At 42.8% G+C, this 17,620-nt stretch overlaps 1 protein-coding gene across 6 annotated transcripts in view; it reads right to left on the bottom strand.

Moving 5' to 3' along the window:
- Positions 1-12,431, bottom strand: part of MAP2 (microtubule associated protein 2) — a 227,656-nt gene extending 215,225 nt beyond the window's left edge. For all 6 annotated transcript variants that reach the window (XM_079782259.1, XM_079782254.1, XM_079782257.1 and 3 more), the window contains exon 1: positions 12,194-12,431. The gene's annotated coding sequence lies outside the window, so the exon portion shown is untranslated. The remainder of the gene's footprint in view (positions 1-12,193) is intronic.
- Positions 12,432-17,620: the final 5,189 nt, after the last annotated feature.

Raw genomic sequence — 17,620 nt, 5'->3', positions numbered from 1 at the left:
AGGGGAGGGCAGTTGGGAGGGACCAGGCCTGCAGGGGAGGGCAGTTGGGAGTGACCAGGCCTGCAGGGGAGGACAGTTAGGGGCAATTGGGCCAGCAGGGGAGGGCAGTTAGGGACGACGGGTCTGGCAAGGGAGGGAAGTTAGGGGTGACCAGGTTGGCAGGGGAGGGCAGTTAGGTGCAACTGGTCCAGCAGGGGAGCAGTTAGGCATCGAACAGGCTGGCAGGAAAGTGGTTAGAGCAGTGATGGCAAACCTATGACACACGTGTCAGCACTGACACGCGTAGCCATTTCTGATGACACGCGGCCGCATGCCGAGGATGAAACATTTGCTGCTCCTGAGGATGAAACATTTGCGACTAGAGTCTTGGAGTTAGTTTTTTCCTCAAAGTGACACACTACCCGAGCTATGCTCAGTTTTTTGGCGAAGTTTGACACACCAAGCTCAAAAGGTTGCCCATCACTGGGTTAGGGGGTGATCAGGCTGGCAGGCAGAAACAATTACGGGCAATCAGGCAGGCAGACATGTGAGCGGTTGGGAGCCAGCAGTCCTAGATTGTGAGAAGGATGTCCGACTGCCACCGGGATCGGGCCTAAACAGGCAGTCGGACATCCCTCGAGAGGTCCCAGATTGGAGAGGGTGCAGGCTGGGCTGAGGGACACACACACACACACACACACACACACACAGTGCGTGAATTTTGTGCACGGGGTCTCTAGTAAACAATAAAATAAATGAGTCTGTAAGATATTATACTTATTTACATCCTATTTCAAATACATTAAGTGCACTGACCATGTCTATTCATGTTGTATACACTAGTACCAACTACTGGAATGACTTAGCTTTGCCTTCAATTTTTGTGAACTGCTCAGCTTTATGTCCAAAAGTACTACAGTTACTTAATTTCAAGTTGTTCTAAGAATGGCTGACGTGACCCATAGATAACATATATTTACATCTTTTTACATCTGCCAGCATTGCCTTTTTCTTTGGAATTACAACTGTGGCACATAGAGCTTTTTTTTTTTTTTTTTTACTCTTTCACTTTCTGAGAAAAAAAATAAATTGTTTCAAAAGATAGCTCTAGTCCAACTTCCAGATTCTTAGATCTAAAACACACACACACACACACACACACACATTTGAGAAATCTTTTGGCAACTATCCTCATTTTAAAAGATAATGAATTAAGGACCAAGGAGGTCATGGACTTTTTTTTGATACTTCCTTTATGAGTCTATGTAGACAAGTTGCCTTATGTAAATAAATCATACATACACACTCTACTTGTTCAAAGGAGTATAAATGTGGACCTCAGCAGTTACAAGTAGTTGTGAAATTAGGTAATCAAGTGTGAAGTCGTAAAAATGATAAAACAGAGCAGCAATGTGAGTTCCCAGAAATAACAATGCAAAGTCAAGCTGGAGTTATACGAAGTGATAGCCCTATACGTCCCCTCTCAGTTCTCCATTTTATCCTCACTAACCTCAGAAATGGAGAAGAAACTTTCATAGACTTTCAGTGATGAGTCATCAGAATGTTCACAGACAATTTCAAAGGTTTAACTTTTTAATTTTATTACCTTAAGTAGCCAGAGTAATACTCAGTAAATTATATTTAAGTGTAAAATGAAATGCTCATTAGATTTGGTATAGTTTTTTTCAACAAGAGGTCATTTCTGTTCTATCACTAGATTACATTATAACTAACTGTATATCATCATTATCTCAAATTTTAAATATTGTTTCTGTGTTAACTACATTCTATCTTATGGATACGTGTACACCTGGATTTTATGAAGATGATATATAATAATAAATGTGACCAGAGATTTACAGTGTCATCATAAGGTTAGTTTTCACTCCATTTTGAGGACTCTGACATGAGTCCAGAAATGGCCTGAATAAGTGCCACTCTGTCTAGGTCAACAGCACTTTTCTGAACAGGGACATTTTCCATTCATTCCTCGGTCTGGACCAGGGCTCCTCAGTTCACTGATGGAAGTAGGTTCTCCACATACATAACCTTCTCTGCAGGTCTAAGAACCTCTGAAGTGGAAAGGCAATTACAGTTGTTCAATCTCTTTTCCTCAATCTCTGCCCAGAGAAAGGGTGCTGAATAAATACAGGGGAGTTATTCACACAATAAACTATATTTTATCACAAGATATTAAGTCATGGTTATTTCATTTATTGCAAAGCCTCCAGAGGTTCCTATGTTTTTTATATGTTTTGTCTATGAAAAATAACCCCACATAATAGAGAAATGCCAAGCAATTTTAACCTTGAAAGAGTTACTTTAAGATAATAAAGAGGTTGTTCTCAAGGTTAAATATGCATACTCCATTTATATACTTTTTTACAGACCAGCTTTCCTAAACAGCTGATATCTACTATAAAATGTGATCATTTTTGGCCAGTTTTTCATCATGACTAATTTAATACTTCTTTGCATATTACACTAAAATAAAAGTAATACATGATCATGCCTATTATGATCATTGCCCTGTAAAACTGTACTTGGGCAATGATATCCACTGAAATCCTATTCTACATGTACTCAAGGCCCATCACCCATGATTTTGTCTATGTTCCTATCTGACTGAAATGCAACTTATTATTTCCAATTCTCTGCAACACTAAACCATACAAAATGATTACAGTGAAACAATTAGTCATCTAAAATGCAAGTCCTGAAAAGGTGGAATAAATCTCTAATTATCTAACCTCCAAAGGCTTTTTAACATATCTTTTTCTCATATGGTATTTTTCCTCTATGTTTCTTAACTTTTAAAGAAGAACATTGCCATTTATCATGATGCTCCCCTTGATTATGTCTAAAAATCATTATCAAGTCATACCGAATCGATAAAAATAAAAACAAACCAGTGCCTGCACAATAAGATCAAGCCAGTGGCCCAGGAAAGGTCTTCAGTGTCTAATATGCTCTGACTTGAGATAAATCTAAAGGTTCCCCAGATGGGTCTTCTTAAAGGGAAATAGGTAACTAGTTCCTTACAGAGTCCTCATGTACTTATGACCTCTTCAAAGTATGGTTATTATCATTTCAAAGGCATTTTCTAGACTCATGTTCAACTATGACAATATATATATATGCCAGTGTTCGCAAACTAGTCCATAGGTCAAATGGGCCTGTCACCTGGTTTTGTAAAAAAAGTTTCATTGGAACACTGCAATACTCATTTGTTTACATATTGTTTATTGCTTCTTTCTTCCTACAAGAGCAGAGAGGAGTCATTGGGAGATACTGTATATAGCCCACAAAGCCTAAAAAATTTTCTATCTGGCCCTTTACAGCATAGTTTGCCAACCCCTGCCAATATGATATTAGTTATAAAGATATTAAAACATATTTAGAATGCAAACATTTAAAATCAAATAAATATCTAACAAAAATGTGTTTGTAATTTTTTGCAAGAAAATCTGTGTTTACTTAGATATACACACACATTGATTTTTAATAACTATTTATGCAATTAATCTGTGAAATCATGTGGTGCATTTCCAATATGGCTTGGAAGTCAGAGAAGTTGTTGAATTGCAATTCATCGTTATTTCTTTGCTTTGTTTTCCAAAGCCCAGTGTCCTTTTTAAAATACGTATTTTGCATGAACATGACATAACGCCAATAGGAACTCATATTATTCACTGACTATAAGTTTCACATGGCTTCTAACTCTTGGCTCTCTCAAGTCTATCTTCCTGGAGATGTCAAAGAATTGGTATTCCTCACTCCACCATCTCTATCAATGTCTCCCACCTCCATTCTTTGATATTGATATTTCTCAATTGTTCGTGAAAATGTCTGCAACCATAACTCCTGAACAAGACCGGTAGTCTCTATGCCACACCATATATAGAAATTCTAGATCTGCCACCAGGTCCTCTCAAATTTGTCTTACAAATTTGTCACTTTCCTCATGCTCCTCTCCAGGTCAATGGAATGACGGCAATGGACTTATGATAAAACCAACTCCTACTAAGTCCAGCCAGTATTCAAGGACCTCTAGAAATACAAGACCATCCACCCATCCCACTTTTCTCCCAAAGAAATCATCCACTGCAGGCCATCTGGTATGTCTTGCTCATTGTCACCTCAGTTCTCTTGCTTTTATGATTGTCCTACTTGGCAGCTTTTCCAAACCCAGCCACTCATGCAACACCCATCCATGCCCTGAATCCCACAGAAAATCTTTACCTGCTCCACACGGTGATACAGCTCCCTCCACTGAATTCGTACAGTCTTATAGGACATGCTATTCTTTCAAGATGATCATGAAATTGGATCGGCTCACTTACTGAATTATCAAGAGATTTAGGTCACTGCCTCAAAGAAATAAACATGTGTTACTCTGTTACTTAATGTATTTATGAATTTCAGTACTGTGTTGGTTGTTTATAAATTTCAGTACTATGGTGGTTGTTGCGTGGCACCTGGCCTTGTTTACAACTAAAGCTGTTGTGGGGAAATAGCCATTGAACACATTCATATTGAAACTAGAATGATTCCTATGAGTACATTTCTCAAAATTGGATTTGTACTTTTCTGTTCAGATTTAAAAAAAACAAACTTAGTTTGGGGTATAAAAAGGCTCCAAGGAGTTAAAATTACTTACACATGAAATTCTCCAATACCTAAAGAAAATGACACACTTTAGGTTGCCTATGTTTAGAGAATTATACTAGATCAGGATAACAAAAGTCTTATATCCACCATTGACTTCTGATTTTCTAAATCATTTCTCTCTTGTGATTTAACACATTAGTGAATAAGATACAGACATAGCTACAGGGATTTAGGAGATATAATTAATCTTTAAAAGCTTTTATGAGATTTTCAAAAAAAAAAAAATTCTCCTTCTACTACCTGAAAAATTAGAATACACTGCAAGTCAAATAAAAGTCAAACCCCTTCTCATGGTGAAGAGGACCAGTGCCGCCTGGTACCTGCCTTCTGCTCTGATCTCCTGTGCCACACCCTCTACCATGTTCATGAGACTCCAATGCCATTGGTCTTGTATTTGTTTCTCAAATGCGCCAGGCTTCTTCCTGCTTCAAGGCCATTGCTTTCCCTACTCCCTCTGGCTTAAAAACTCTTCCCCTGGTTATTCCTACCCCTGACTACTTCTCATTACTCATGTCTCAAAGGCAGCCTATCCCATCCCAGACAAGATCTAGTGTGTGGTTTTGTGTCCCGTTCCTTACAGTGTTTTTCTTGTCTGAAATGTTCATTCACTTACCGGTTCGCTTGTTAATTTTTGTCTCCTGCTACTAGAATATAAGCTCCACGAGGGCAGGAATGTGTATGGTTCATCTCAAAATCTTACACATTCAAAAAAGATTCTGCTGTATAGTAGGGATCCAATAACTATATTTTAAAATAAATAAATGAATGAAGGGATGATTTATGGACCATGATATTAGACATACTGAGGCCTCACTAGCCTGATACTTAAGTGGAAGAAAGACAGAGAGGGAGTCCTTCCCAAGCACATCATTTACTAAAAGCTATATTTCAATTCTTTATAGATCACTTAGTTTTCTTATACTATCCAATTCAATCAACCACATCTAAGAAGAAGAGCACAGAATATCTTATTTTGGAAGATCTGCTTTCATAAGTGTAGACTTCTGGTGTGCGATTAAGATGGCCTTTTGCCTTCATTTATGGCTCAAAATAAAGACACTTCCAGGTAAGACAACTTGCACAGCCCATTCTTCCACAGGTGTGCATGGTAAATATTTTAGAAATTCTGTTACATCCACTCAGAGACAAAACAGTACTCCAGTTCTGAGGGGTGATTAAGCATGTTCCTCACATGTTTAAAACATAATATAGACATCAGAACATAATATCTAACATCCTCTCACAGGAGCGTGACAGTAGAGTTCCTTCATTCCCTAGATAGTGGTATAGTTTCAGTTTTCACTGACTAGGAAGAGGCTTCTCTTTAAATATTGAAGCATGGTTTCTGCTTAATTTATTCCCTCCAAGATGCTCTTCATGCCTTTCAAATATTTGTCAAGTTAAGACTCTACAAGACCTAAGCAGCATGGGTGCAGGTAAAGCTCTACAAAACACAGTAACCATGGAAACACCTAATTCTTAGTTCAACTGCTGTCTCCTTGGAAGAAGAAAAAAAGTAAAACCCAGAGGGATGGAGCACTGGAGGTAGAGAAGCAGGAAGACTCACAAGAGTGGGAATGTAAGAGGAAGCAGGCACAGACACACAGGCCCACGGCTTTTCTCGCTCAGTTCCTTTTAGCTAAAAATGTTAAAGCTGGGGGATAAAAAGGAAATCTATTTTTGAGAACATTGCATGGTTCTATAAGTTAGAAAAAAAAGTTTCAACCTGGCTATTTTTGTTGGATTCCCCTTGTGCATAGAGCCAAGTTTAAACACTGATTCAATTAATCGGGAGGCATCAGTATGGACTGTTCAAGTTCAAAAAACAAAACCCCTTTGCTTTCCAAGTACCTTGAGTCTGGGCACACATCCCCCAAGAGCTGAAAGCTCTGCCCTGAGAAATCCAAACCACAGGAATGGCCCTGGAGCAGGAGCCTTGTCAGCGCTCCCTGGATCAGGTTTAGCCTCACCGTGTTCAGTGGTGTAGCTGGCATGTAGCAGGTTGGGATGGTTTTAGAATTCTGCGTCTCTCCCTCTTTTATATTCATGTGAAAGTCACAGGTGAGTCACCTCACCCTTAGCTCAGAGAGCAGGAATATAATCAGAACTGGAACGGAATCAAGTGGAATGAATGGTTCCTCACTGCCACCCCTACCCAGGAGCTAAACTTTGGGTACAAATAATGGAAAAAAAACAAGGTAGTAACTTTTCTTCCTGATTTAGAAAGGAAGCATGATCAAAGACTGGAAATACAATATATACATATTCAAGGCTAGAGGATATAAAAGCCAATATCAAAGAAAGGACCAAGAGAATAATGGAGACCTGAGGAGAAGGTAGCATAAAACTGCATGTTAAACAAGAAATATAGATAGAGCCTGAACTGGTTTGGCTCAGCGGATAGAGCATCGGCCTGCAGACTGAAGGGTCCCAGGTTCGATTCCAGTCAAGGGCATGTACCTTGGTTGCGGGCACATCCCCAGTAGGGAGTGTGCAGGATGCAGCTGACTGATGTTTCTCTCTCATCGATGTTTCTCTCTATCCCTCTCCCCTCCTCTCTGTAAAAAATCAATAAAATATTTTTTTTAAGAAAGAAATACAGATAGAATAGAAAATAAATTTCACATAAAAATAGCAGGCTATATTTGCATTTTCTAATGATTAGTGGGTTTTGTTGTTGTTGTTGTTTTTGCCAAAACAAATTAAAAGGAAGGAGCAAAGGAAGGAAGAGAGAAGGGTAAGTGGGAAGAAGGAATAAAGGAAGGGCAGAGATAAGTCAAGCTGTGTAACCTTTTAAGTAAAATCATTTTTTCTAAAAGGCGTATTAACAAAACAAAAGGCAAAAAATACATATAGACATTTCCCCCCTCTAGTGTCTTTTAATGGAAACAAATTGTTTAAACTTTCCCCCAAAGTCCATAATATACACTTAATAACTGACTGAAAGAGGAAATTCTGAGCTCTTTATTTTGTCTTAACTTCCACTGAATTTCACTAAAATGAAAATGTAAAAAGTATCAGTTGTAATACTACCACTCAAAGGAAAGGTTATCTCTCTTGAACAGGAAAGATTAAGTTCAAATATTAGATTCAAAGTGTTTTTCATTAAAAGTCAACTAATTGTGTCCACATTCTTTTAAAATTTTTAATTCACTGCAGAATTGCTTCCAATAAATATCCTTAATAAATTTTACAAGGAAATACCAATGACCATTAGATGAAAGTAACAAGGGAGGGATATGGACAAAATATTGTGCTGAGGTAGAAAAACAAAACAGATGTCCTCCCTCACCACCCACTTAGACAAAATTCATCTCCATCCTAAGTGGACAACTATTAGCTTTGAATTTGCATTAGTTCATCATCTCCCTCTAGCCCCACCCATTCATCCAAACTTTCCCACAGATCCTCTCCCTTGACAATTGCCCTTTTTGTACCACTTCTATGCAGTTATGTAACTGCTTTGGTGCCTGGAATCAATTTCTGGGACTGATAACTCTTTGAAAATATCAAAAGGTATTTCTCAGAATACTCTGAATTAGAATTTTCATGTGCTATCTATCCAGCATTTAATGACATGTTTGACACCTGAATGACTGAAGCATTTGAGAGATGGTAAGTGATGTGTATATAAACACACACACTCAAAAAGAATCAGTTTATCATTCTCTGATTTAAATATATATATGTGGAATAAAGAAGGTATGTGTAACTTATATAATTGATGCCTAAAGGCTTGCCCTTGAGGCCCTAAATAATCCCCTCCATGTCTGGAGGCAGTACCTGGCGCTATGTGTCACTTCTGTCACACAACAGCTACCATTGAATGTTTCTTCTTATAAAAGAAACAAATCCCACCCTGGCCAGTGTGGCTCAGTTGATTGAACACCATCCCATACACTGAAAGGTCACCAGTTCAATTCTTGGTCAGGGCACATGCCAGGGTTTGGGGCTCAAGAAATGTCTCTCATTTCTCTCTCTCTTTCTCTCTCTTTCCCTCCCTCCCTCTCCCTCCCTCCCTTTCTCTTCCTCCCTTCTTCTCCCTCACCCTCTCCCTCTCTCTCTTTCTTCCTCTCTAAAAATCAATAAAAACCTATTTTTTAAAAAGAAACAAATTCCTCCAACTTTATCAGTCAATTCCTTAAATTCATAAGTTCCTATTTTTATTTTGCTTTATGTTAATAAGCCTCTTAGAAATATTAATTTTTACTTGTAAGATCACACAGCTTGAAGAGAATTAAAGTAGCAAAAAATACAAAGATATCTGAGAGAATCACAGAAGACTATTTCAGAATGTTATCAGATTTCTTCACTTACTAATGCCTTACCTAAATGACCACTTTTACCATTTAGGAGTATAGTATTGACCTGGAGGTACTGTTATCATCTATGGTATCTGTTATTTAAGATTCTTTATCTTAATCTGTCAAAAGGAAATTAAGCATTAAAAGAATTCATTAATCATGCCCTAATAGCCAGTATGGCTCCATTAGTTGAGCATCGTTGGGTTGCATACTGGAGGCATCTGATCAATGTTTCTCTCTCACATCAATGTTTCTCTCTCTCTCTCTCCTCCAACCTTCCCTTTTGCTCTCTCTAAACTCGATTTAAAAAAAAAACATATTGAAAAAAGAATTCATTAATCAGAATAATCAACTTGAATACTAAAATCCCCAAGTTGGTTTCATATGGTCTGTCTCACATGGATAGCAATGGATAATTACATATTTTCATGAATACATCTAAGCAAATTAATAACTATTTAATTTCAAAGTCCAACTGTGCCACTATAGTTCTCAAAAGCATAGCAGTCCAGTCTGTTATCTAGTTGCTAGTAAAATTCAAAACAAAACATGTGTGTCTGCAAAAATATACCAATCAGTATTTTTCTTCCTTCTCCTTTCTGATGTTTAAAAAATTTGCAAACTGATTTAAGTCAAAAGTGGTAAAGGAATGAAGTTATTCCTTCAGGCTTCGAGGATTCTGTGCCAAGTTTCATTTCTGGCCGCACATTTTTTGACCAAGTTCAAGAGCCCTGAAAAGAAACACATATAAAAGAAAATATCCCTTTAACCTCAGGAGAGCAACATTCCTGGAGGCTGCGCGGGGAAGAGAAGGGCCTCTGCCTTGAGCTGGGTGTGCTCCTGGCGTTTGGTTTCCACTGAGAGGATGCCTGCTCCCTCCACGGATCTGAAGTAGCTACTCTGGTGAGGTAATGGCTGTACCAGTTTCACTGGGTCATGCTCTCTCAGCACATTCTTCCTCCTCCTCCCTGAAAAGGTGCTGTAAACAAGTCATCCCGAAAGAGTTGCTGCAGAGAATAAACAAATCCTAAATTTGAAATCCCTGAGAACACTGGCTCTGCCTTTGGTAGTCTAGACATAACTAGGAGCTTAAAGCAGCACAGACAGCCAGAAAGAAGCAGGTTATTTGACAAAAGGAAGCGGGGGGGGGGGGGGGGGCGGGGAGGGGTGGCTTAATAAAAAAGGAAACAAAGAAAATAACATGAATGTAACCAAAATACTATTTTTTAAAAGGAGGCTCCATTTTTAGATTGTTTAGATCTCCAGATTTAATTTAAGCAATTTTTCTATTTGAGGCTTAAAAAATATGTACTTTCAGAAATTAAATACTATAGCAAGCTGTGAAGTACTATAAATTAAAATTAAGTAAACCATGTACCACTGATCCTAAAGGCACAACAGCTCTGATAATATGCAAATCAGGAATACAGATGGAAACCTATGATAATCAGATAAAGTGACCAGGAACTCAACATTAACATACACACACAAATATAATATTCTTTATTGAAAGGAAAAAAAATGCCTTTGTTGTCTTTTCTTGGTGGGAGGATACTTTCATGCATGAAGGGGGAGGGGTGACTGAGAGTCCCATGATTTACAAATCCATAAAGATTTCTACCAAAATACATGGTGGTCTATTGCCCAGTGAAAGGGGTGTTTTGTGTCACATTCTGGTTAAAGAAGGTAATATTCCTCTTGGGCATTCCGAATAGCTTTCATTTATTTAATCTTCTTTCATTGCCAAAAAAAAAAGTATAATTGCACACAGTAAAATGACAGGGTGACAGAGCTATGCTTTATGCCAGGCCAGTACCTGCAGCTCAAGCCTGGGACGTTTTGCATAATGTGGCTCACATAAAAGGCTTTGTTCTCCATCGCCTCACTGCGGCTGCAAACCTCAATTTCACTTTGTCGTCACTGCCTCTCCCAGAGTGACCATTTTTAAATAAATAATACCTTTACCATTGAAGTTGGTTCCTTACCAACATTCATCAATCCCTCTGCCTCAAATCAAAATTATATGCCATTAACAATCTTCCTTTGTTTTGCACTGCAGATTTCATTTACACCATGATTCCCAAGCCCTGAAAGATGAATTTAAAAAGATTTGTGCTTTACGTATCCACTCCCTTTTGTAATATCATATAGAGAGAGAATAGTACATATGTGTATGTGTACATGTGTGTGGCGTGCACAAGCGCACATGTGTGCATGAGTATATGCACATGCATTTAAACAAAAACCTTTCCCATTGAGTCAGTTTTAAAGGGCCTATGTCCTCAGCATTATGCTAAGGATGTATAGCAGATAGCACACAGCAATTGTTACAAACAGGCTTGTTGCTAATGAAGGCTTTTTATTTTCTGACAAAACCCCCAGGCAGTATAACATCCATTTCCAGTTTCCAAGGAATTTTTTTCTGGACCCTATCTGCTTTACTACCCTCCCCGCCCCCCCTCCCCCATCCCCACTCCTCTTACACACTCTTTCTTTAAATGTTCATCCTTCAACAAAAGACAAGGTTGGGGAAGGAAGGCACCCGGCACTGCAGCCTCCAAAACGGGCCTTTTTTTAAGAGAAAAAGATGTACAGTCATGCCGCTTTCCACCCCCACGGTTTAAAGGGGAAGACTGTGGATGCTCAAGCTCCAGACTCTTTTTTTTTTTTTTTCGTGTCCCGCCCTCTCACCCGACCAGACATTGATTTTTCATTTTCCTGAAAATTATAAATACGTATCGATCTTCCTTTCCAGCTGTTTCTGGGCGAGTCACAGGAAAATGATTTCCAGTGGACAGGCTGCCTCCTCGCGCATTCCTCCGCGTGCAGTCCCTGCAGCTGGGTGCACAAAACCATCTCCTCCCTCCGACCCCCATTATCTTTTCATAAGTCACGCCTCGTCTTTCTACGTCTCAGGTAACAGGAGCTCCGCAGACAGGTATCCTAACCCCAGGTGCATTTCCGGGCCTTTCGAAGTGGTACCTGCCGGGGTCGCACCCTCTCCTATGTGTCCAGGCAGCAGCGCCCGGGTGCCGGCCCCGAGGTGACACCTGCACCGGCCGCCTCAGCTTCCTGCAAGCAGGGGGCAGCCCAGCCAACCTGTGCCCGCGCCCCGGGCGCCGCGGAGCAGACACCCCCTTCCCATCCCCACCCCGCGTCTGGCTGCAGCTCCCAGGACCGGCGGACCGGGCAGGGGAGGCGCCCGGGATGGAACCAGAGGTGCGGACGACGGCGCTTACCTGGGCGCGGGTACTGGGTGCCCCCGCGGTCGCCACCGCCCCTGCTCCGGGGCCTCGGACCTCACGCCCTCGGGAGAAGCAGAGCGGGAGACGGGGCAGGGGGAGGGGGAGGAGGAGAAGGGGAGATGGAGAAAGGAGCGGAAGGAAAGAAAAGAGAGCGAGAGGAGGAGGAGGAGGAGGATGCTGCTGCTGCTGCTGCTGCTGCTGCTGCCGCCGCGGCCCCGCCGAGAGCCCGCGCAGCCCGAGCGTCCAGCCCCGAGTGAGCGCCGCCCCCGCCCCGGCTCCCGGCCGCCCCGCCCCGCCCCGCCCCGCCCCGCCCCTCCTCCCGCCCCTCTAGTCCCGCCCCCGCTCTGCCGGCCGGTCCCAGGCGGCGGCGGGGCTGGCGAGGTCCCCGCCGCAGTGTCCGGGCGGGAAGCGCGGCCGCCACGCCTCCTGCCGCAGCCAGCCCGCCGCCCGCCGCCGAGTGCGGTACCCGGAGGGGGCAGCCTCCCCGCGCCTGCCAAGCCGCGGCCACTGCGGTCCCCGGTCCCGGGGTGGCGGGCCCTGCTAGACCATTTCCCTGCCTCCACCACCAACCAGGGAGACCAGCGCCCCCGGGACCCTGGGGACCCTCGGGACAAAGGCACCCAGCGGCCCCTCTTCACCCAGGACTCCGGGGAAGTCAGCTTTAGGCTCTCAGGGGGGGAGCCCCCCACACACGACCCTTCCTCTGAAACTGGGGGGCAGGGCTTTCTGTCGCCCCTCTGTGGAGAAGACTCACGGGCCTTGCCTCCACAATCCTAACCTCAGCCGCACCCAGAAACGACGGAAGACAATTGGGGGATCAGGAGAACAGAGAATACCTGTTGCCAACACTGAAGGACCAGCGGCTGAGAGCTCAGAGAATTCTAGACCCAGTTCCCTCACTAATTAGACACATTCATTCATTTATTCATTCGACGAATGTTCAGCATAACCTATTGTTTCAGGCCTTGTTCCAGGCACGGTGGAGACATCTGTAGATAAAGCAGTCCCCCTCCCCCCCACACCCCCGCAAAAAAAAAAAGAAAATAAAAATAAAAATCCCTGCCTTCGTGGACATTGCATTCTAGAGAGCCAAGTGTATGACGCCGAGACCGCTCACTTAATCTAAATCTCGGTGTATGCATGTGTCAGGTGAGGATTTAAAATGTCAGCCCTGCCCCTCTGGCATGTTTCCTATGATGATACCATTAGATAATAAAGGAGAGTCTGTGAATGTGGAGAGTGGTACACGGATAATGAATAGAGAGCACAGAAAATGTTGACTTTGAAATGTCACCATTTAAGAAACCCATCTCTTAAATACTTTGAAAGTGAACTGAGGAAACAGGTGATTCTTTACCATGGAATGTTCTGATCAGAGAGCCGTGAGTAAGAGAGGTAAGATGCAACTTAGAATTACTTCAAGTTGCATGCTGGCAAGGTGTTTTCGTGGTTACCCAAGATGGGGAGGTATGGCTTGTATTGCTTAACCAGTGCTGATGAAACAGGAGCTATCACTTGATTTTATCCTTGAAATCAGCCATGGAATCATAGATAGAACCGTTGAACTTCTTAGGCATTTGGTCCAATTCCCTCCATTTTCAGATGGAAAAAGAGACCCAATGATGGAATTAGAAACTGAAACAGAGTAAGATTTGAAACCCTAGCACCCAAAGTCCCACCATGCTCTATGTATGCTGTGTCCCTCCAACCAGCTGCATCCTAGTCCCTGTGACACTGGCAGTGAGGTTGGAAGTATCAGGGCTCCCCACCCCACCCCTAGTAGCAGCGACCTGGGCGGAGTTAGGGGTCTGTCTCAGAACATGGCCTGATGGAGAAAAAGGGGGTTTTAGGAGACTATGAAATGATTAATAGCATATGGATGGAAGGAAGGAGTAAGAAATATGCTGTAGTGTTAACAGTTGACATTCAAACCCTGGCATGCTGCTGCGGGTATTCATTGAAAGGGTCTCTTCAATCCTGGATAGTCAGTTATTGAGTGTGTCTCATTTCCTATCCGTTCTGTGCTATTTGACACAAGGACCGCATTCCAAAAGGAAAGTGCTCCTTCAGCCTTCCTTCCCTTCAGGCAGAATTTCCCTGGGTCTGCATCAACTCTGAGCTTAAAGTAGGCAGATATAACTTCAGGCATTGAGACCATCCTGCCCATCCTCACTGTTGCAAACCCAAATATTGTTTTGATATTTCTAGCTTTAAAAAAAAAATTCTCTTCTGTAGTCAAAGACCATACTCTTTTATAATCCAACACATGGTTAATTTTGCCAAATACTAGTAGCTCATTTGCACTTAAAATGATGTGCAATCTGTAGTTGTTCAAGTCATTATATATATACTAGAGGCCCGGTGCACGAAATTCGTGCACGGAGGGGGGTTGTCCCTCAGCCCAGCCAGTACCCTCTCCAATCTGGGATCCCTCTCACAATCCAGGACTGCTGGCTCCCAACTGCTTGCCTGCCTGCCTGCCTTCCTGATTGCCCCTAACCGCTTCTGCCTGCCAGCCTGATCACCCCCTAACCACTCTGCTGCCAGCCTGTTTGCCCCCAACTTCCCTCCTCTGCCGGCCTGGTCACCCCTAACTGCCCTCTCCTGCAGGGTTGATCACCTCCAACTGCCCTCCCTTGCAGGCTTGGTCCCTCTCAACTGCCCTCCCTTGCAGGCCTCCCAACTGCCCTCTCCTGCTGGCCATCTTGTGGTGGCCATCTTGTGTCCACATGGGGGCAGGATCTTTGACCACATAGGGGCAGCTATATTGTGTGTTGCAGTGATGACCAATCTGCATATTACTCTTTTATTAGATAGGATAGAGGCCTGGTACAGGGGTGGGGGCCAGCTGGTTTGCCCTGAAGGGCGTCCCGGATCAGGTGGGGGTTCCCTTGGGGTGTGGGGCGGCCTGAGCGAGGGGCCTGTGGTGGTTTGCAGGCCGGCCACGCCCCCTGGCAACCCAAGCAGAGGCCCTGGTATCTGGAATTTATTTTCCTTCTACAATTGAAACTTTGTAGCCTGGAGCGGAGCCAAACCTGGGGCTCCCTCCGTGGGCAGCCATTTTTGTTGGGTTTATAATTGAAACTTTGTAGCCTTAAGCGGGTGATCCCGGCCAGGGTGTGCGGAAAGCTTTGCTTCCCCTGTTACCGGCGGCAACCCTGGCCTGCTCTCTCAAGCTCCATTCTGCCGCCATTTGTTTGAATTTGTTTACCTTCTATAACTGAAACTTTGTAGCTTGAGTGGAGGCTTAGGCCTGGCCAGGGCAGGCGGAAAGCTTGGCTTCCTCTGTTACCTAGGAAACCTTGCTCTCTGTGGCTGTAGCCATCTTGGTTTGGGTTAATTTGCATGCTCGCTCTGATTGGATGGTGGGCGTGGCTTGTGGGCGTGGCTTGTGGGTGTCGGAGGTATGGTCAATTTGCATATTTGTCTATTATTAGATAGGATGATTAATTTTTAATTTGCATTTTAAGTTTGTTTCCTACTGATTTTTTATTGTTGTTGTTAATCCCAAGGATTTTTTTCCATTGACTCTAAAGAGAGTGGAAGGAAGGGGAGAGACATAGAGAGAGAGAAACATTGATATGAGAGAGTCACATCAAGTTAACCTCCCCTCCCCACCCTCCCGCCACACACACCACAACCAGGGCTGGGGATGGAGCCTGCAACCAAGGTGCATGCCTTTGACCGAAATCGAACCCAGGACCCTTCAGTCCCTGGCCAATGCTCTATTCACTGAGACAAACTGGTTAGGGCCCTGTTGATTTTATGTTAGCTTGTTTTGAGGTGTTGAAATCTCCCAATGTGATTAATTTTTCTTATTATTTTAGCAATGTTTTCTTTATATATTTGAGGCTATGCTAAACACATTCAGAATGATCATATATTCTTGGTTGACTGGCTATTTTATAATTATGAAATACTAGAGGCCTGGTGCAGGAAATTTGTACATGGGTAGGGTCCCTAGCAGCTGCTGTCCGGGGCCGAGGCCTTCCTTTGTTCCATGCCGCCCCCTGGTGGTCAGCGCACGTCATAGCTAGTGATCAAACTCCTAGTCAAACTCCCAAGGGGACATTTTGCATATTAGGCTTTTATATATATATAGGCTAGAGGCCCGGTGCACGAAATTCATGAGGCGGGGGAGTCCCCCAGCCTGGCCTGTGCCTTCTCACAGTGCGGATGCCTTCGATCGATCGCCTCAAAGAGGTAGGCCCTGCCCACCCATCAGGGCTCCTTGATGGATTGCCCCAAAGAGGTAGGCTGGAGCCACGGGACCCGCCTCCGCGACGCGCACACAGCATCAAGCCCCCACCCACCCATGCTCACACGCAGCCCCGCCCACCCACGTGTGCCCACTGAGCACACAGCCTCCTGGTGATCGCTCGTCACGGCATGCGGGCATCACGACCACATAGGCTTTTATTAATAGGATTCCTCTTTTTTGTGGTAATGTCTTAACACCTCCTTCATCTCATATTAGTACAGCTCCATCAACTTTCTTTTGGCTAGTGTTCACATGGTAAGTCCTTTTCCATTCTCTTTCTTTTTAGTCTTTTTATGTCCTTTTAAGTCATGAGAAATGTGGATGTAACATTGTGTGAGTTTTGTTCTATTTCCAGACTGACAATTTTGATCAGTTTTGTCTGTTTCCATTTATTATAATTCATTTACTTTGAATTTTAAATCTACCATCTTATTATTTGTTTTATAGTTTTCCAAATTGCTTTATCTCCCTTCCTTTCTTTATTTCCTTTACCTTGATTAACTGTTTTTATTTCATATTACTTCCGTAGGATTGTTAGCTGTACATTCATTTATTGGCCATTGGGTGGTTATGCTAGTAACTACAACCTGCATGCATCCTTTTCCAACTTCCTGGAAATGTGAGAAACTTAGAACACTTTAATTCCAATTATATCCTTCTGACTCATGTGCAATTTTCACATATTTTATTTCTCTGGATATTTTAAACTCCAAAAGACCTTATTATTGTTGTTGTTTTACATAATCAATATTCATTTGGAGCTACTTTCATGCAGATCTATGTTTATATTTTATCCAGCTCATTTTTTTTAAAATATACTTTTTATTGATTTCAGAAAGGAAGGGAGAGGGGAGAGAGACAGAAATATCAATGATGAGAGAGAATCATTGATTGGCTGCCTCCTGCATGCCCCCTATTGGGGATTGAGCCCGAAACCTGAGCATGTGCCCTGACTGAGAATTGAACCGTGACCTCCAGGTTCTTAGGTCGACGCTCAACCACTGAGCCACACTGGCCAGACAATAGCTCTTTTCATTCTTCTTGGAGATAGAGTCAGTCTACAATCAAGTATTCTACAATTACTATAAGCTGAAGTCTTTAGCATTCTTTTTTCATTATCCAGTTGAGTATTTCTATGGAAACAGGAGTACTTATGTCTA

The sequence above is a fragment of the Cnephaeus nilssonii genome (assembly GCF_951640355.1).
Source record: "Cnephaeus nilssonii genome assembly, chromosome: 10".
NCBI classification, from domain to species: Eukaryota; Metazoa; Chordata; class Mammalia; order Chiroptera; family Vespertilionidae; genus Cnephaeus; species Cnephaeus nilssonii.
This window is presented reverse-complemented; position numbering and strand designations above follow the sequence as displayed.